This window comes from Chionomys nivalis, chromosome X, assembly GCF_950005125.1.
Source record: "Chionomys nivalis chromosome X, mChiNiv1.1, whole genome shotgun sequence".
NCBI classification, from domain to species: domain Eukaryota; kingdom Metazoa; phylum Chordata; class Mammalia; order Rodentia; family Cricetidae; genus Chionomys; species Chionomys nivalis.
The window spans coordinates 83,386,029-83,404,521 of NC_080112.1; positions in this window are offsets into that span (position 1 = coordinate 83,386,029).

Consider the following 18,493-nt stretch of genomic DNA (forward strand, 5'->3'; position numbering starts at 1 on the left):
CATGAAAGCCAGAAGGTCATGGATACTTGACCTTCTGCAGAAGTCAAGTACTGCAGAAACTAAGAGACCATGGATGCAAGCCCAGACTACTATACCCAGCCAAGGTCTCATTCACTATAAATGGAGAAAATAAAATTTTCCAGGATAAAAACAAATTTAAACAATACGTAGTCACAAATCCAGCTTTACAGAAAGTAATAGAAGGAAAATCACTAACCAAGGAGTCCAACAATGCCCACAATAACTCAGACGTCTAGTGACCCTTCACCAGCACAACTCGAAGAAGGGAAACATACAAACTCTACTACCAAAAAAAAAATGACCGGAGTTAACTACCACTGGTCATTAATAACACTTAATATCAATGGACTCCAATCACCCATAAAAAGGCAAGGGCTAAGAGATTGGATACAAAAATAAGATCCAACATTCTGCTGTTTACAAGAAACACACCTCAACCACAAAGACAGACATCTACTCAGAGTAAAGGGTTGGAAAAAGGTTTATCAAGCAAATGGACCTAAAAAACCAGCAGGTATAGCCATACTAATTTCTAACAAAGTAGACTTTAAACTAAAATCAATCAGAAGAGATGGAAAGGGACATTTTATACTCATAACAGGAATAATTCATCAGGATGAAATCTCAGTCCTGAATATCTATGCCCCTAATATAAAAGCACCCACTTATGTAAAAGAAATATTATTAAAACTCAAGGCAGTCATCAAATGATACATTAATTGTAGGTGACTTTAACACTCCTCTCTCACCAATGGACAGGTCAACAGACAGAAACCTAACAGAGAAATAAGAGAATTAATGGAGGTAATGAATCAAATGGACTTAACAGACATCTATAGAACATTCCACCCAAATAGGAAAGAATATAGCTTCTTCTCTGCAGCTCATGGAAGCTTCTCTAAAATTGATCATATACTCGGTAACAAAGCATACATCCACAGATACAAAAAATATTAGTAACCACCTTTGTCTTATCAGATAACCATGGAATAAAGTTAGAATTCAACAACAATGCTACCCCCAGAAAGTCTACAAACTCATGGAAACTGAACCGTCAACTACTGAACCACACCTGGGTCAAGGAACAAATAAAGAAAGAAATTAAAGTCTTCCTTGAATTTAATGAAAATAAAGACAAAACATACTCAAACCTATGGGACACTATGAAAGCAGTGCTAAGAGGAAAGTTCATAGCACTAAGTGCCCACTTAACGAAAACGGAGAAAGCCGGGCAATAGTGGCACACGCCTTTAATCCCAGCACATGGGAGGTAGAGGCAGGCGGATCACTGTGAGTTTGAGACCAGCCTGGTCTACAGAGCTAGTTCCAGGACAGGCTCCAAAGCCACAGAGAAACCCTGTCTTGAAAAACCAAAAAAAAAAAAAAAAAGAAAGAAAAGAAAAGAAAACGGAGAAAGCACACATTTGAGACTTGACAGCACATCTGAAATCTCCAGAAAAAAAAAATGAAGTAGACTCACCCAGGAGGAATAGAAGACTGGAAATAATCAAACTGAGGGCTGAAATCAACAAAATAGAAACACAGAAAACAATCCAAAGAATCAATGAAACCAAAAGCTGGTTCCTGGAGAAAATCAAGATTGACAAACCCCTATCCAAACTAATCAAACGGCAGAGAAAGAACAAACAAATTAATAAGATCAGAAATGAAAAGGGGGACATAACCACAGACACAGAGGAAATTCAGAGAATCATTAGATCTTACTACAAAAACCTGTATGCCACAAAATTGGAAAATGTAAAAGAAATGGACATGCTTTTTAGCTAAGTACCACATACCAAAGTTAAACCAAGACCAGGTGAACAATCTCAATAGACCTGTTAGTCACAAAGAATTAGAAGCTGTTATCAAAAACCTCCCTTCCAAAAAAAGCCTAGGACCAGATGGTTTCAATGCAGAATTCTACCAGAACTTCCAAGAAGAGCCAATACCTATACTCCTTAATGTATTTCACAATATAGAAACAGAAGAGTCATTGCCAAATTCATTTTATGAAGCTACAGTTACCCTGATACCCAAACCACAAAGACTCAACCAAGAAAGAGAATTAATTACAGGCCAATCTCATTCATGAACATTGATGTAAAAATTCTCAATAAAATACTGGCAAACTGTATCCAAGAACACATCCAAAAAGTTATCCAATATGATCAAGTAGGTTTCATCCCAGAGATGCAGGGCTGGTTCAACATAAAAAAAAAACTATCAATGTAATCCATCATATAATTAAACTGAAAGAAAAAAACATATGATCATTTCATTAGGTGCTGAAAAAGCATTTGACAAAATTCAACATCCATTTATGATAAAGGTCTTGGAGAGATTAGGGATACAAGGGTCATACCTAAATATAATAAAAGCTATTTACAGCAAGCCGACAGCTAACAGCAAATTAAATGGAGAGAAACTCAAAGCCATCCCACTAAAATCAGGAAAACGACAAGGCTGTCAACTCTCTCAATACCTCTTCAATATTGTGCTTGAAGTTCTAGCAATAGCAATAAGACAACATAAAGGGATCAAGGGGATTCGAATTGGACAGGAAGAAGTTATAAACTTTCGTTATTTGCAGATGATATGATAGTGTACATAAATGACCCCAAAAACTCCACCAAAGAACTCCTACAGCTGATAAACACCTTTAGTAATGTGGCAGGATACAAGATTAACTCCAAAAAAATCAGTTGTCCTCCTATACACAAAGGATAAGGAAGCATAGAGGGAAATCAGAGAAGCATCATCTTTCACGATTGCCACAAATAGCATAAAATACTTGGGGTAACTCTAACCAAGGAAGTGAAAGATCTATTTGACAAGAACTTTAAGTCTTTGAAGAAAGTAATTGAAGAAGATACCATAAAATGGACTGATTTCCCTTGCTCTTGGATTGGGAGGATCAACATAGTAAAAATGGCAATTCTACCAAGGGAAATTTATAGATTCAATGCAATCCCCATCAAGGTCCTACCAAAATTCTTCACAGATCTTGAGAGGACAATAATCAAATTTATATGGAAAAACAAAAAACCCAGGATAGCCAAAACAGTCTTATACTATAAAGGAACTTCTGGAGGCATTACCATCCCTGACTTCAAACTCCATTACAGGGCTACAGTATTGAAAACAGCTTGGTACTGGCATAAAAACAGAGTAGTTGACCAATGGAATCAAATAGAACACCCGGATTTTAACCCTTAATCATATGAACACATGATTTTCGACAAAGGAGCTAAAAGTATACAATGGAAGAAAGAAAGCATCTTCAACAAATGGTGCTGGCATAACTGGATGTCAACCTGTAGAAGAATGAAAATAGATTCATATCTATTACCACACACAAAACTCAAGTCCAAATGGATTAAAGACCTCAATATCAATCTGAACACACTGAACCTGCTCAAGAGAGTGTGGGAAGTACTCTACAACATATGGGCACAGGAGACTGCTTCCTACTTATAACCCCAGTAGCACAGACATTAAAGGCAACATTGAATAAATGGGACCTCCTGAAACTGAGAAGCTTCTGCTAAGCAAAGGGCACTGTCACTAAGACAAAAAGGCAACCTACTGACTGGGAGAAGATCTTCACCAACCCCTCAAAAGACAAAGGTCTTATCCCCAAAATATATAAAGAACTCAAGAAACTAGACGTTAAAATGCTAATTAACCAATTAAAAAATGGGGCACTGAACTGAACAGAGAATTCTCAACAGCAGTTCAAATGGCCAAAAGACACTTAAGGTCATGCTCAACCTCCTTAGCAATCAGGGAAATGTGAATCAAAACAACTCTGAGATACCATCTTACACCTGTCCGAATAGCTAAAATCAAAAACACCAATGATAGCCTTTGCTGGAGAGGATGTGGAGAAACGGATACACTCATCCATTGCTGGTGGGAATTCAAACATGTGCAACCACTTTGGAATGCAGTGTGGCACTTTCTCAGGAAATTTGGGATCAACCTACTCCAGGACCCAGCAATACCACTCTTGGGAATATCCCCAAGAGATGCCCTATCATACTACAAAAGCATTTGTTCAACTATCTTCATAGCAGCATTATACGAAATAGCCAGAACCTGGAAACAACCTAGATGTCCTTCAATTGAAGAATGTATAATGAAAGCATGGAATATATCCATATTAGAGTACTACTCAGTGGTAAAAAACAATGACATCTCGAATTTTGCATGCAAATGGATGGAAATAGATAACACTATCCTGAGTGAGGTAACCCAGACCCAAAAAGATGAACATTGTATGTACTCACTCATAATTGGTTTCTAGCCATAAATAAAGGACATTGAGCCTATAATTCATGATCCTAGAGAAGCTAAATAAGAAGGTGAACCCAAAGAAAAACATATAGTTATCCTCCTGGATATTGGAAGTAGACAAGTTTGCCAGGCAAAAATTGGGAACTTGGGTGTGGGTTTGGGGTGGGGGTAAAGGGAGATGAGGAGAGAAAAGTGAGAAGGGGAGGATGGGGAGAGCTTGGGGAAATGGGATGGTTTGGATGGAGGAAGGATGGATATGGGGGCAGGGAAGTATATATCTTAATTAAAGGAGCCATTTTAAGGTTGGCAAGAGACTTGATGCTAGAGCTGTTCCCAGGTGTCCATGGAGATGTCCCCAGCTAGTTCCTTGGGCAGCTGAGCAGAGGGAGTCTGAAAAGGCCCGATCCTATAGCTATACTGATGAATATCTTGCATATCACCATAGAACCTTCATTTGGTGATGGAAGGAGATAGAGACAGAGACCCACATTGGAGCACCAGATTGAGCTTCCAAGGTCCAAATGAGGAACAGAAGGAGGGAGAACATGAACAAGGAAGTCAGGACCGCAAAGGGTGCACCCACCCACTGAGACAGTGGGCCTGATCTAATGGGAGCTCACAAATGCCAGCTGTACTTGGACTGAAAAACATGGGATCAAACGGGACTCTCTGAACATGCTGGTCAATGAGGGCTGACTGATAAACCAAGGACTGTGTCCCTGTGTTTTGATCCTACTACATGTACTGGCTTTGTGAGAAGCTAGTCTGTTTGGATGCTCACCTTCCTAGACCTGGATGGAGGGAGAAGGACCTTGGACCTCCTACAGGGCAGGGAACCCTGACTGCTCTTTGGACTGCAGAGGGAGGGGGAGTGAACTAGGGGAAGGGGGAGGGAAATGGGAGGCGGGGATCAGGCAGAAATTTTTAATAAAAAAAAATTTTAAAAAACGAGTATCAGGGAAACACAGAAACAAATCAGGCTGTTACTGATGTGGGAAGGTCATTGGTTAATTAATAAAGAAACTGCTTGGCCTTATAGGTTAGAACATAGGTGGGTGGAGTATACAGAACAGAATCCTGGGAGGAAGAGGAAGTGAGGTAAAACACCATGCTTCTGCTCTCCAGGGCAGATGCGTTGAAGCAAGCCCCCAGGTCAGACATGCTGAATCTTTCCTGGTAAGACTGGTGCTACACAGATTGTTAGAGATGTGTTGATCAGGATATGAGAATCAGCCAGTAAGGGCTAGAGATAATGGGCCAAGCAGTGTTTAAAAGAATACAGTTTGTGTGTTGTTATTTTGGGGCATAAGCTAGCCAGGTGGCCCAGAGCCAGGTGACAGGAAGCAGCCCGCAGCTCCTTCTACATGTTACCACCACTGTAGGGCATTCTCAACATACAGAATGCAAAGATCCATCGCTAAAGACAACATCTACAGAAAACAGTGGAAAGGGAGAAGCTATGCAGGCGCCCACACATAGAGACTTTACCACTATATCCCGGTGTCTTTTGTGCAGGAAGGTACTCTGCATGCTACCAAAGAAGAAACAAAGACATCAATCCAGCCACAAACCCTTTGATCTACCAATGGCATCCTGCAACATAAACTAGGGTGATGGTGGGACAATGTTTATGTGATTAACCAAGAGCGATTTGATTGAAGATCAACTCTACAAGAGGGAACACATATCAGACATTGCTTGGGGAACCAAGAACTCAAGACTACTCAGGGACCTAGTGTAAAACCAAATACTACCCTTCGAAAAAAAAAACCAACAAAAATAAATAAAAAACAAAGTAAAAAAAAAAGGATACATTATTCACTTCTTTTGTTTTTTGATGGAGCTTTTGTGTAGAGATTTTATTTGTTATAATGAATATGTTTTTCATTGTTTTTTTTTAAATTAGCTGATTTAGATGATAAAAGATCCAAAGACTTCAAAGATTATTGTTGTTTGGCAGTAGAACAAAAAATTGTTAATTTTTCAACTAATCTTTGAATTTGCTTTTTTTTTAATCACCAAACTTGAATAAAAAAACACAATTTGTTTTATTCTATTGTACAACTTGCTATTATGTAGCTAGGAAGTATAAAAAAGGTACTTGTTTTAAATGAAATTTGGTATTTTAAGAAATGGATTAAAGTCTGGTGGTGGTGGCACACATATTTAATCCCAGTACTTGTGAAACAGAGGCATGCAAATCTCTGTGAGTTCAAGGCCAGCCTGGTCTACAAGAGCTAATTCCAAGTCACATATGACTGTTACACAGAGGAACCCAGCATTGATATGGTATTTACATGAGGTAGTGTATGTTTAAAGATGATTAGAATAATGTCTGAATTATAGGAGTACTATTTATGTATTATATATTAATAAGGCTTTTTTTTCTCTCAGGCATTGAAATTCATGTTTAACTAAAGAATTTGTATATAGTATGTCAATAATTAAAATTGGAAGGAGATTTTAAAGTATAATTAAAACTATGAATAATGAGTCTGATCATACTGCTTTCTTATTAATTGTTAAAATCACCAGGATTATCTTTTTCATCCTATCTTGATATCTGGGTCTGAGTAGGGATCACATGTAGACTATTGCCTAGCATTTGAAAGGTCTTAGGTACAGTTCTTAGTGTTGAAATAGAAAAGAGGGACAGAGTACTAGAGATGTACTTCTTTTGCAATGCTAAGAACTAAACAGTTTTGATGCCCTGAATTCAATTGTATATAATATATAAAACAACTGATAATTTCATCTTTGGCACAATGACTCTTCTGATCACTTTCATAGTACTATTTATTCACTGTAATGTCATTACAGGTTCTTCCTTGTGCTGTCTCTCTCACTCTCAATTTTTTTTTGAGTCAAGGTTTCTCTGTACCTTTGGAGTCTGTCCTGGAACTAGCTCCTGTAGACCAGGCTGTCCTCAAATTCACAGAGATCCACCTGCCTCTGCGTCCTGGGTGCTGGGATTAAAGTAATGTGCCACCACCGCCTGGCCATGGTCTCTTATTTTAATATCCTTTTCTGCCAGTACATTCCATCCATTTGTTCCAAATTCACAAATACTACATGCTATATTATTCAATTTGTTGAGCATGTTGAGCACTGTTTGAGATAATACTTACCTTTATTATTTGTTAATTTGTTGATTCTATGTTAAAATTACATAGCCCATTTTAAAAATGAGTTGTTTGTTTTCTCAAAAATCATGAGCAATGCTTTGTTGGTGGAGACCAGTCATTCATCCCCAGCTGCTTAGACCCTAAATAAACACACAGAAAGTACATTATTTGCAGTACTGTTTTGTGAATAGCTTAAACATACTTTTAGCTCCCTCTTATATTCTAAACTAACTCATCTCCATTAATGTGTGCATCACCATGAGGTTGTGGCCTACCAGCAAAGTTCCCAGCTTGTGGCTTGCATCTTTCTCCTCTGGCGGCTACATGGCTTCTCCCTGACTCCACCTTCTTTCTCCCAGAATTCAGTTCAGATTTCTCACCTAGCTCTACTCTGCTATCACAGGACAAAGCAGCTTCTTTATTCATTAACCAATAAAAGCAACACATATACAGAAGGATGTCCACATTAATACTTAATGATCTTTGCATGTTATATTTATAAAAACATATGTAAGCCAGGCAGTGGTGGCACACACCTTTAATCCAACACTTGAGAGGCAGAGGCAGCAGGACTCTGTGAGTTTAAGGCCAACCTGGTCTACAATAGCTAGTTCAAGGACAGGCTCCAAAGCTACAGAGAAATCCTGTCTTGTAAAAGAAAAGCGAAAGACCATATGTATAAATACAACAACTATCATTAAAGGTCAGAAGCTGTGAATTTGAGGAGTGGGAGGGATATAGAAAATAGGAAACAGACAATAAAGGAGTAAAATTTTGAAAATAAAGTTCTCGCATATTCAATTCTCAAAAAATTATAAAAAGATACAAGGTAAAAAGTTTATTTTCAGGGAAATATTCAATAACAGGTTTCATGATAGTTACTTAGCCATGTGATTGTACTAAAGCTATTGAATTGTGTAGTTTAAATTGGTGTTATATCTCAAAAGTGTTGTTAAGAGAAAGTTGTAGAAGTCCATAACTTTTTACAAAAATTCATTACTAATATTCACTTTTAGGCACATAAAATTTCTTGAATAAAACCTAACCTTATAAAAGTGGCATGATCATACAGAAAACAAAAAAATAAATATTAAAAATATTTGGTTCAAATTAAAACAAGATAATTGAAAGAAGATATGGAAATATTAAGAAAAATAAGTAAGATAAATATTTGAGTAATTTAGTAAATTATTTTACTCAATTATTTCTTACTTATTTTTTATTTAAATATTTATAAAACTAATTGAGTAAAGTAACACATAATAAAACTCTAATGTTATCAGCAACTTCAATTGTTTTGTCTTTTCATAATATATTATTTGAGAATTTCACATCATGAGCCACAAGACACTCTTCCCAGTCCTCCCCAGTATGCCATCCCTACCTCACAAAAAAAAAAAAAAAAAAAGAAAAAATATATTGAAATTGTGTTGTCCATGCACTCAATGGAACATGATCAAACTCCCTGTGGTAAACACCTTAAAGAAAACTGAGTCCTTCCCCACCTGCACTTCTGCCAGTAACCATCAATTTCGAGGAGATACACTTCAGTATCCTTATCACAGTTTTACAAAGTCATTCATTTCCTATGGCTTTTTGTCTAAGCTGTTACTTTTTTGGGAGATGGGAAAGTGGTGGGTAGGGAAGTGAGGGGTTGTCACAGAAACCTCTCTCTCTTTCTCTCAACTGTGACTCTGCAGTCATCAGTACCATAGCAAAAGTACCTTCCTTGCCCTTTATAGTCAGTGCTTAGAACCAGATGAATCCTGCAGTTTGGCATCATGTTTGGAGGTTGAGGCAGAGTGTAAGCTTCAGGTTGCTGCACACCACCCCATTGGCACTACTATGCAATAACATGTTCATTTGTTCACTGCAGGCTTCTCTCTCACCTATCACTGCCATCACATCTCTAGTCTGCCTCCTGACACTGCCCTGTTCCTCCATCTTTCCTTCCAATTTCCATGATGGAGGAAGGTCATTTGTCAATAAACAAACTGCCTTGGCCCATTTGATAGGCTACCCCTTAGGTGGGTGGAGTAGACAGAATAGAATGCTGGGAGGAAGAGGAAGTGAGCTCAGATGCAAGGCAGGTCCTCTCAGAGACAGACGCCATGCTCTCCTCTCCAGAGCAGACGCGATGAAACTCCAACCCAGGATGGACGTAGGCTAGAATCTTCCCGGTAAGCGCACCTGGGGTGCTACATACATGAACAGAAATGGGCCAAGCAGTGTTTAAAAGAATACAATGCGTGTGTTGTTATTTTGGGTATAAAGCTAACCATGCGGGAGCTGGGCTGTGGGAAGAGGCCCGCAGCCCCTACTACAGATGGCGCCCACGTGGATAACTGCATCCACAGGAAGCCTGAGAAAGCTTGGGAAAGAATAGAGTAAAGCGTGTTTTCTTGGTAGCATCAATTTCTCGGGTCTGCTCTGCTTGCTAGAGGCAAGCAAGCGCTCTCATCTAAGAGAGGCTTCCTGACTCAGCTTCAGCTGCAGAACCCTGCAGCTCATTAAGAGGTCCTGCCACGAAACACTTAAAAGGTATTGATAAAAGCTGACTGCATACTTGTTTGTTTTCAGACGTAGCAGGAAAAAAGTTGTGCTGTTTTAAAACTCTGGCATTCTGGTCCATCCTGCCAGGGCAAACTCTGACTGTTTGAGGCAGGAGGGCCAACTACAGAGAGAGGACTTGAGTGTTGTCTGTGGATATAGTATTGCAGCTTGTTTGCTGGCAAAGACCTTGAAACGCCACAGAGTTGTGGTGATAAACATGGCTACAGCCGGTACCTCAGCCATGAGGCTGGAAAGCTAAGGAATGTGCTGGATCCAGCCGTCAAAGCTACGGCTTTCGTCCTACTGATATTGCTTGGTAAATTAAAGACTCATGTGGTCAGAAAAAGAGAGATATACAGTAAAGAGAGATTCAAAGACAAAGAAAACTTTAAATGATTTACAGTGTGTTTAAAAATATATGCAGGCTGAAAGTTAAAGTTCCTAAAAGTAAAATAAGGAAGAAAGAGAGTAGTTGGGTGTGGTAGTACACACCTTTAATCCCAACACTTGGGAGGCAGAGGGAGATTGACCTCTGAGACTTCAAGGTGTGGTAGCACACGCCTTTAATCCCAGTGCCTAGAAGGTAGAGACAAACTGATCTCTGAGAGTTCAAGGACAGCCTGGCCTAAAGAGTTATTCCAGGACGAAGATATACAGAAAATATAAAAGTAAAAGTAAATGAAATAGAGGTTAAAATAAAGCCGCACAAAGATGGAAAATACAATGAGAATCTTGATACTATATGCTATTATGCTCTGTTTGAATTGTTTGAGTGCTGAAGGAGCAACAGATGCTAAAAGATATTTGTTTATAAATGTTGCTGAATTAATCCAAGATAGATATTTTCAAAATACCTTGACTTCAGAATTTGGATCTAAGGATATGATACTTTGGAAAAGAGTTTCTTCTTTTGTTTTCACAGAGGATGAGACTCTTTGGATTGCTTCTTCGATCCCAATATGGTATGATAGACCACGTCCTCCTGAAAGGTTGCTGTGAACACCCTCAAAAAATTACTTTGCTCAACTGCAGACTGAGATGAACCTAGCACACAGGTTATACCATGAAATATCTGATTAACAGCGCCCCCATTCAGCAGGAAGCAGTTTGGAGAGAAATAACTGCGCCCATATTCCCAAATATTGTTTATAAATGTTCTTTTACATTTCAAGAGGGAGATGATATAGATGTGAATAATTTGCATTGATATGAATCTTGGTTTACTGACATTAATTTAAGGTCAATTTTATTATATGTATATGTATTTCTGATATTGATTAAGGTATTGTGATTGTGTAGTTCACTTAAAAATGTAATATGTATAGGTTGTTAATGGATAATTATCAATAATAGTCAAGTTTGTAGTCATGTTAGTTAGATTTTCTAGATGTGCATGCTTATATTTTAGATAGACATTCTTCATATCTTTCAAAGATTATAAAATATGGCATTTTAAGTGCTTTAATAACTTAGGGTTTTTCATGACAATGAGACACTCTGCTCCTGGCAGCACCAATCTACTTCAAGAAGAAGATGGGCATCGAAGAGGATCCTTATGGAGTTTAATAGCTATTTGGGCAAGAAACTGCTCTTGCCTGGACTATTGTATAAACTGGACACAAAGAACCCGCAGAGAGAGGACTGCTGAACTTGCCTAAAGGTGAGATGATCTTTCGGGGTTCCTGATTCATGAAAGAGTCTGCGAGACATTCTGCAGGACACAGCAGATAGTGACTGAACTGCCTTTAAATTTCCTGCTTCATGGAAACGTCTCTGGATACTATGGACCTTTAGGCCGAAGATGGATGCCCCAACGGTACAGAGGAACTTTGGGTGACTGTCCAGGCAGTGAGATGTCTCTGTCATTTCTAGAGTTTAGAAGTTGCTTACTTTTTGTTTGCTTAGGTAATATTGTATTCTTCTGGAGTCTTTGATGGAGTTGAATAATAGATAGATAGTTATAGTTATAGTTTTTCTTAGTTATGATAAAGATAAAATAGATGTAAATATTGTAATTTTTACTTGATAACTGTTTTGTTATATGTAATTTTGCTATGTTAAAGTTAAAGCCTTCCTTTTTTTTTTTTGTTTAAACAGAAAAAAGGGAAATGATGGAGGAAGGTCATTTGTCAATAAACAAACTGCCTTGGCCCATTTGATAGGCTACCCCTTAGGTGGGTGGAGTAGACAGAATAGAATGCTGGGAGGAAGAGGAAGTGAGCTCAGATGCAAGGCAGGTCCTCTCAGAGACAGACGCCATGCTCTCCTCTCCAGAGCAGACGCGATGAAACTCCAACCCAGGATGGACGTAGGCTAGAATCTTCCCGGTAAGCGCACCTGGGGTGCTACATACATGAACAGAAATGGGCCAAGCAGTGTTTAAAAGAATAGAGTTTGTGTGTCGTTATTTTGGGGCATAAGCTAGCCAGGCAACCATGAGCCGGGCTGTGGGAAGAGGCCCGCAGCTCGTACTACATTTCCATAGTCCACATTTTAAAAGTATCTATCCATAAGGCTTGCCTTGTTTTGTTCATAGTTGTTCTGGAGCTACTGAAAGCCCTACAAACTCATTTTTCTCCTGTAGTTTCACCACTCAGAGCCTCCATGGGACTCTCAAACTCCTCAGAACTCTACAGGGTTGCCAGTAGTTGCCACCGTTTTTATTTTCTCTAACTTCTTTAGTTATCAACATTCTTACAATAATTATTTATCTTTTAAAGAAATGAAGAAATTCCAGGATAGAATAGTAATGTTAAAATTTGTTATTTAGAATATTAATGCATAAGGAAGACATTAATAAAGATTACTATGTCTATATGACATAAAGTTAAGCTCCAAAAAGAAAGTATTCCCTGGAAAGTTTGGGAATTGGTTATATATGTAATAATAAATACAATCAAGTTCTAAAAACAAAATTATTAAAACTACAGAAAGAAAGGTACTTTCATAATTTGGGATATTTAATTTTTATTGGAGGATGGTGAGCATGGTACATTGTTTATGTGTCACAGGGCACTTTCAAGAGTTAGTTCTTCCTTTCTTTCATGTAAGTATTGAGGATCAAATTAAGACCTAAGATAAGAACACTTAGCTACTGAGCCATCTTGTTGGCCCAAGCACAGATATTTGATATTCAGTCTGAATCAGTGTAATTAAAAGAAAAGGAAAAACATTAAAGATATAGAAATTTAACAAGATATTTATTATGAAAAGAATATATTATTTCAGAAACATGAAATGATTTATAATAATTTGACTATTACACAACAAATTACTTATATATATATATATATATATTCAAACCACTGAAACATTTTCAGATTATATTTTAATAATTATTAAAAATTGGGGTAAGTATTTATAGTACCTAATCAGCAGAGTGTGTCTCTGGTATGCACAGGGCACTGTTTTTAATACTCCAAATCAAACATGCTAAAAAGATTCTTACTAAATACAATTAGAGGATACAGATGAATTATAAACATATAAAACAGGTGATGTGGGAGTCCCCTCTGTATGCTGTGATTACTTTATGAATATTCTTTATGAATAAAGAAACTGCTTTGCACCTATAGCATGGAAGAACTTAGGTAGGCAGCGAAAATTAAATGGAATGCTTGGAGAAAGAAGGGCAGAGTCAGAGAGAAAACGTGTATCCCTCCTGGAGACAGATAACGGAACATTAGCCGGTAAGCCACAGCCATGTGGCAATGCACAGATGAACAGAAATGGGTTAAATTAATATGTAAGAGTTAGCCAATAAGAAGCTAGAGTTAATAGGCCAAGCAGTAATTTATTTAATATGGATTCTGTGTGATTATTTTAGGTTTCTAGGCAGCCCAGTAACAAACAAGTGGCTTCCTTCAACAAATTGGGACCCAATATTATTTTAATGCAATATTAATTTGTCTGTCTCCATTGGGGCTTCATGGCTTCTCTATGACTTCACCCTTCTTTCTCCCACATCACTTCCCCTTTTCTGTTTAAATAATAAAGAAGATTTTAACTTCAATATAGTAGAATTACATTTAATAAAACAAATATCAAGCAAGAATTACAGTTAAAATATTTATATCTACTTTATCTTTTATCACAACTAAGGAAAATTATAACTATAAATTCTTCAACTCCATCAAAGACTCCAGAAGGATATACTATTACCAAAGTAAACAGGAGGTACATTGTAAGCAACTTCCAAAACTCTAGAATTGACAGAGACATCTTACTACCTGAACCACCACTGAAAGTTCTTTTGTAACATTGGGGCATCCATCTTCAGCCTACAGGCCTTATAGTATCTGGAAAACTTTTCCATGAAGCGGCAAATTTCAAAGACAGTTCCACCTATATTGGCAGTTTGCCAGTCACTGTCTTCTGTATCATGAATAATATCTAGCCCACTCTTTCATGAAGCAGGAACACCGAAGGATCATCTCATCATTAGGCAATTACTCTGTGGATCCTGCATGTCCAGTTCATGAAGCAGTCCAGGCAAGAGCAATTATCCAAGTGGATAACTGACTCCGTGAGAAGCCTCTTTGGTGCCCATCTTCCTCTTGAAGTAGCTTAGTGCTTCCAGGAGCATCTGTGACTCACTGTCATGAAAAGTCCTAAATTCTTAAAACATTTTAGATGCCATGTTCTGTAGTCTTTAAAAGGTTGAAGAATGCCTATCCATATGAAATATATCTCTGTACATCTAGAAAATCTAACATGATTACAAGCTTGACTATTATAGAAGACTCTCCATTAAGCTATATTTCTTCATTACACACTATTTTTTTTATTCTTTTTTAATTAAAATTTCCACCTGTTCCCCGTTTCCCATTTCCCTCCCCTCCTCCCAAATATTGCCCCCTCCCCCCACTCCCCTCCCCCTATCCCCACTCCTCTTCTCCTTCCCCCACACCATTCCCCCTCCCTCTCGATACTGGAGAGCAGTCCAAATTCTCTGCCCTGCGGGAAGACGAAGGTCTTCTATCTATGTCCAGGAAGGTGAGCGTCTAAACAGGCTAAGCACCCACAAAGCCAGTTCATGTATTAGGATCGAAACCTAATGCCATTGTCCTTGGCTTCTCATCAGCCTTCATTGTCCGCCATGCTCAGAGAGTCCAGTTTCAACCCATGCTTATTCAGTACCAGTCCAGCTGGCCTTGGTGGGCTCACAATAAATCAGTTCCACTGTCACAGTGGGCGGGTGCATCCCTCGTGGTCCTGATTTCCTTGCTCATGTTCTCCCTCCTTCTGCTCCTCATTTGGACCTTAAGAGCTCAGACCGTTGCTCCAAATTGAGAATCTGTCTCTACCTCGATCCATCGCTAGATGAAGGTTCTAAGGTGATATGTAAGATATTTATCAGTATAGGATAGGGTCATTTCAGGTTCCCTCTCCTCAGTTGCCCAAGGTACCAGCTGGGGACATCTCCCTGGACACCTGCGAACCCCTATAGAGTCAAGTTTCTTTCCAACCCTAAGATGGGTCCCTTAGTTAGGATATATACTTCGCTGCTCCCGTATCCTCCCTTCCTATATCCCAACCATCCCAATCCCCCGAGCTCCTCCCATCCTCCCCTTCTCATGTTTCTCATCCCATTTCCCCTTTGCCCCTTGCCACCTCCCCCGCAAGTTCCCAGTTATTGCCCTGCAATCTTGTCTACTTCCCCTCTCCAGGCAGATGACTATATGATTTTCTTTGGGTTCACTGTCTTATTTAGCTTCTCTAGGATCACAAATTATAAGCTCAATGTCCTTTATTTATGGCTAGAAACCGATTATGAGTGAGTACATCCCATGTTCCTCTTTTTGGGACTGGGATACCTCACTCAGGATAGTGTTTTCTATTTCCATTCATTTGCACGCAAAATTCGAGAAGTCATTGTTTTTTACCGCTGAGTAGTACTCTAATATGTATATATTCCACACTTTCTTCATCCATTCCTCCATTGAAGGGCATCTAGGTTGTTTCCAGGTTTTGGCTATTACAAACAATGCTGCTAGGAACATAGTTGAAGAGATACTTTTGTCATTTGATGGGGCATCTCTTGGGTATATTCCCAATAGTGGTATTACTGGATCTTGGGGTAGGTTGATCCCAAATTTCCTGAGAAATCGCCACACTGCTTTCCAAAGTGGTTGCACAAGTTTGCATTCCCACCAGCAATGAATGAGTGTGCCCCTTTCTCCACAACCTCTCCAGCAAAGGCTATCATTGGTGTTTTTGATTTTAGCCATTCTGACAGGTGTAAGATGGTATCTCAAAGTTGTTTTAATTTGCATTTCCCTTATTGCTAAGGAGGTTGAGCATGACTTTAAGTGTCTTTTGGCCATTTGAATTTCTTCTGTTGAGAATTCTCTGTTCAGTTCAGTGCCCCATTTTTTTATTGGGTTCATTAGCATTTTAAAGTCTAGTTTCTTGAGTTCTTTATATATTTTGGAGATCAGACCTTTGTCTGTTGCAGGGTTGGTGAAGATCTTCTCCCAGTCAGTGGGTTGCCTTTTTGTCTTAGTGACAGTGTCCTTTGCTTTACAGAAGCTTCTCAGTTTCATTTATTCAATGTTGTCCTTAATGTCTTTGCTGCTGGGGATATACGTAGGAAGTGATCTCCTGTACCTATATGTTGTACAGTACTTCCCACTTTTACTTCTATCAGGTTCAGTGTGTTCAGACTGATATTGAGGTCTTTAATCCATTTGGACTTGAGTTTTGTGCATGGCGATAGATATGGATCTATTTTCATTCTTCTACACGCTGACAACCAGTTCTGCCAGCACAATTTGTTGAAGATGCCCTCTTTTTTCCATTGTATACTTTTAGCTCCTTTATTGAATATCAGGTAGAGGAGAATTTTTATTGTATATAAAAGGGAGAACACAACCAGAGGCAGAGTCATCTGGGAGAGTACAGGATGGACATGACTAAAATGAGCTGGGCAATGTGGAGATGGAAATGGAAAGGGAGCAGGGAGAGAAGGGGACCAGGTGAAGTAATCAAGAGGGCAAATGTACCAAAAGAGCAGGCAACCACAATGGTTGGATTATATAGTGAAGAGCAGCTCAAATCCCTGGGTAGAGTGTTCAGAGTAGGGATTGTTGAAAGGCTCCAGAAAAAAAAAAAAAAAAAAAAAAAAAAAAAAAAAAAAAAAAAAAAAAAAAAAAAACAGGCAAACAGGCAGAGGGCCTAATACCCTAATACCTCCGGAGCATTTTATTCCCTGGATTGTTCTTGGATGTGATTTCATGCCTCTTGTGACAAACATTTACATTCAAATTGTAAGACATGTTTATTCTTATTGGATGTCAGAACATAGTTACAGAATACAAATATGGCCAGTGTACCTTGAACCTGATTATGGTCTTCTCCCTTGCTTTCATGCTTTCCCAAATATAATCTAAAGTTCTTGTCAGGCAATTTTAAATTGCTCTGTCCTGAGAAAATGTTGGGAAAGAGCTGTCCTAATAATATTTAGTATGTGCATACTGACTTTTATTTACATGTTTTTCTGACCATGCTTTTCTGAACTCAAATAACCTTCATTGTTTCATTACATTATTTGTTATATTCCTGTATATCAGTACACTAAACTGAAGCTAGGTTGTCTACAACATTAGACTGTAATCCAGCATATTCTCTTTTCTTTTAGGTCCTCAGATCCCAGATCCAACAGGCAAGATCATCACAGGTTGGCTGAAAAGTCAACAAGGGGTGGGAAATGCAAGCCAGGAGGACCCTGCAATAGGTAGGGACTGAGGGAGGCTGGGAATGTTTGGCTGCTGTGTAGTTTTAATATGCTAAATAGGCACCTCAGCAGTTTGTCCCAGTTGTTGAGACTTAGAAAAGAAAACTTAAATAATTTAATTAGAACTAGTTTTAATTTTGCAAGATCAAGCAAAACGAGTATTTTTTTTCAAAGAAAATCTGAATCTTGCTTAACAGACCAATAGTTCTTCAGATACTTCCTCTATGTACCTTATGTCACTTCAGTTTTTCAAGTTGTCAGATCACAAAAGGACTCAGCTGATATTGGGAGTGGTACATGAAGATGGGAGTGAGTTTATGGGGGGAGGGTTGCAGGAAGAATTGGAGGCAAAGAAATATATGTAGATTGTATCCAAATACGTTAAATATATGTATGAATACTAAATAACAGACATTTTGAAATTTTAAACTTTTGCGTTAGTTTTATGGGTGTTTGACTGCTATATACTTTGCACTAGTTGTTCTCTGGCTGCTTTATTCTCTGTCACACTGATTCTGAGAAGGCATTAGATTTAGACTTCATCTCCAATTACAAAATATGATCTTCTAATACAACAACATATTTCTACATGTTTGTCATTAGCAGAAGTTTAAGGATTGCAAGGATTATCTACAACCAGAATGAACCAAATGGGACAATTAGCTGACCTCAGAAATACTGCCTTATGTTCATCTTGTGCAATCTGTCCAATAACAGATGCAGATGCATACCATTAAGATGTAAAGTAAGCTAGAGAGAG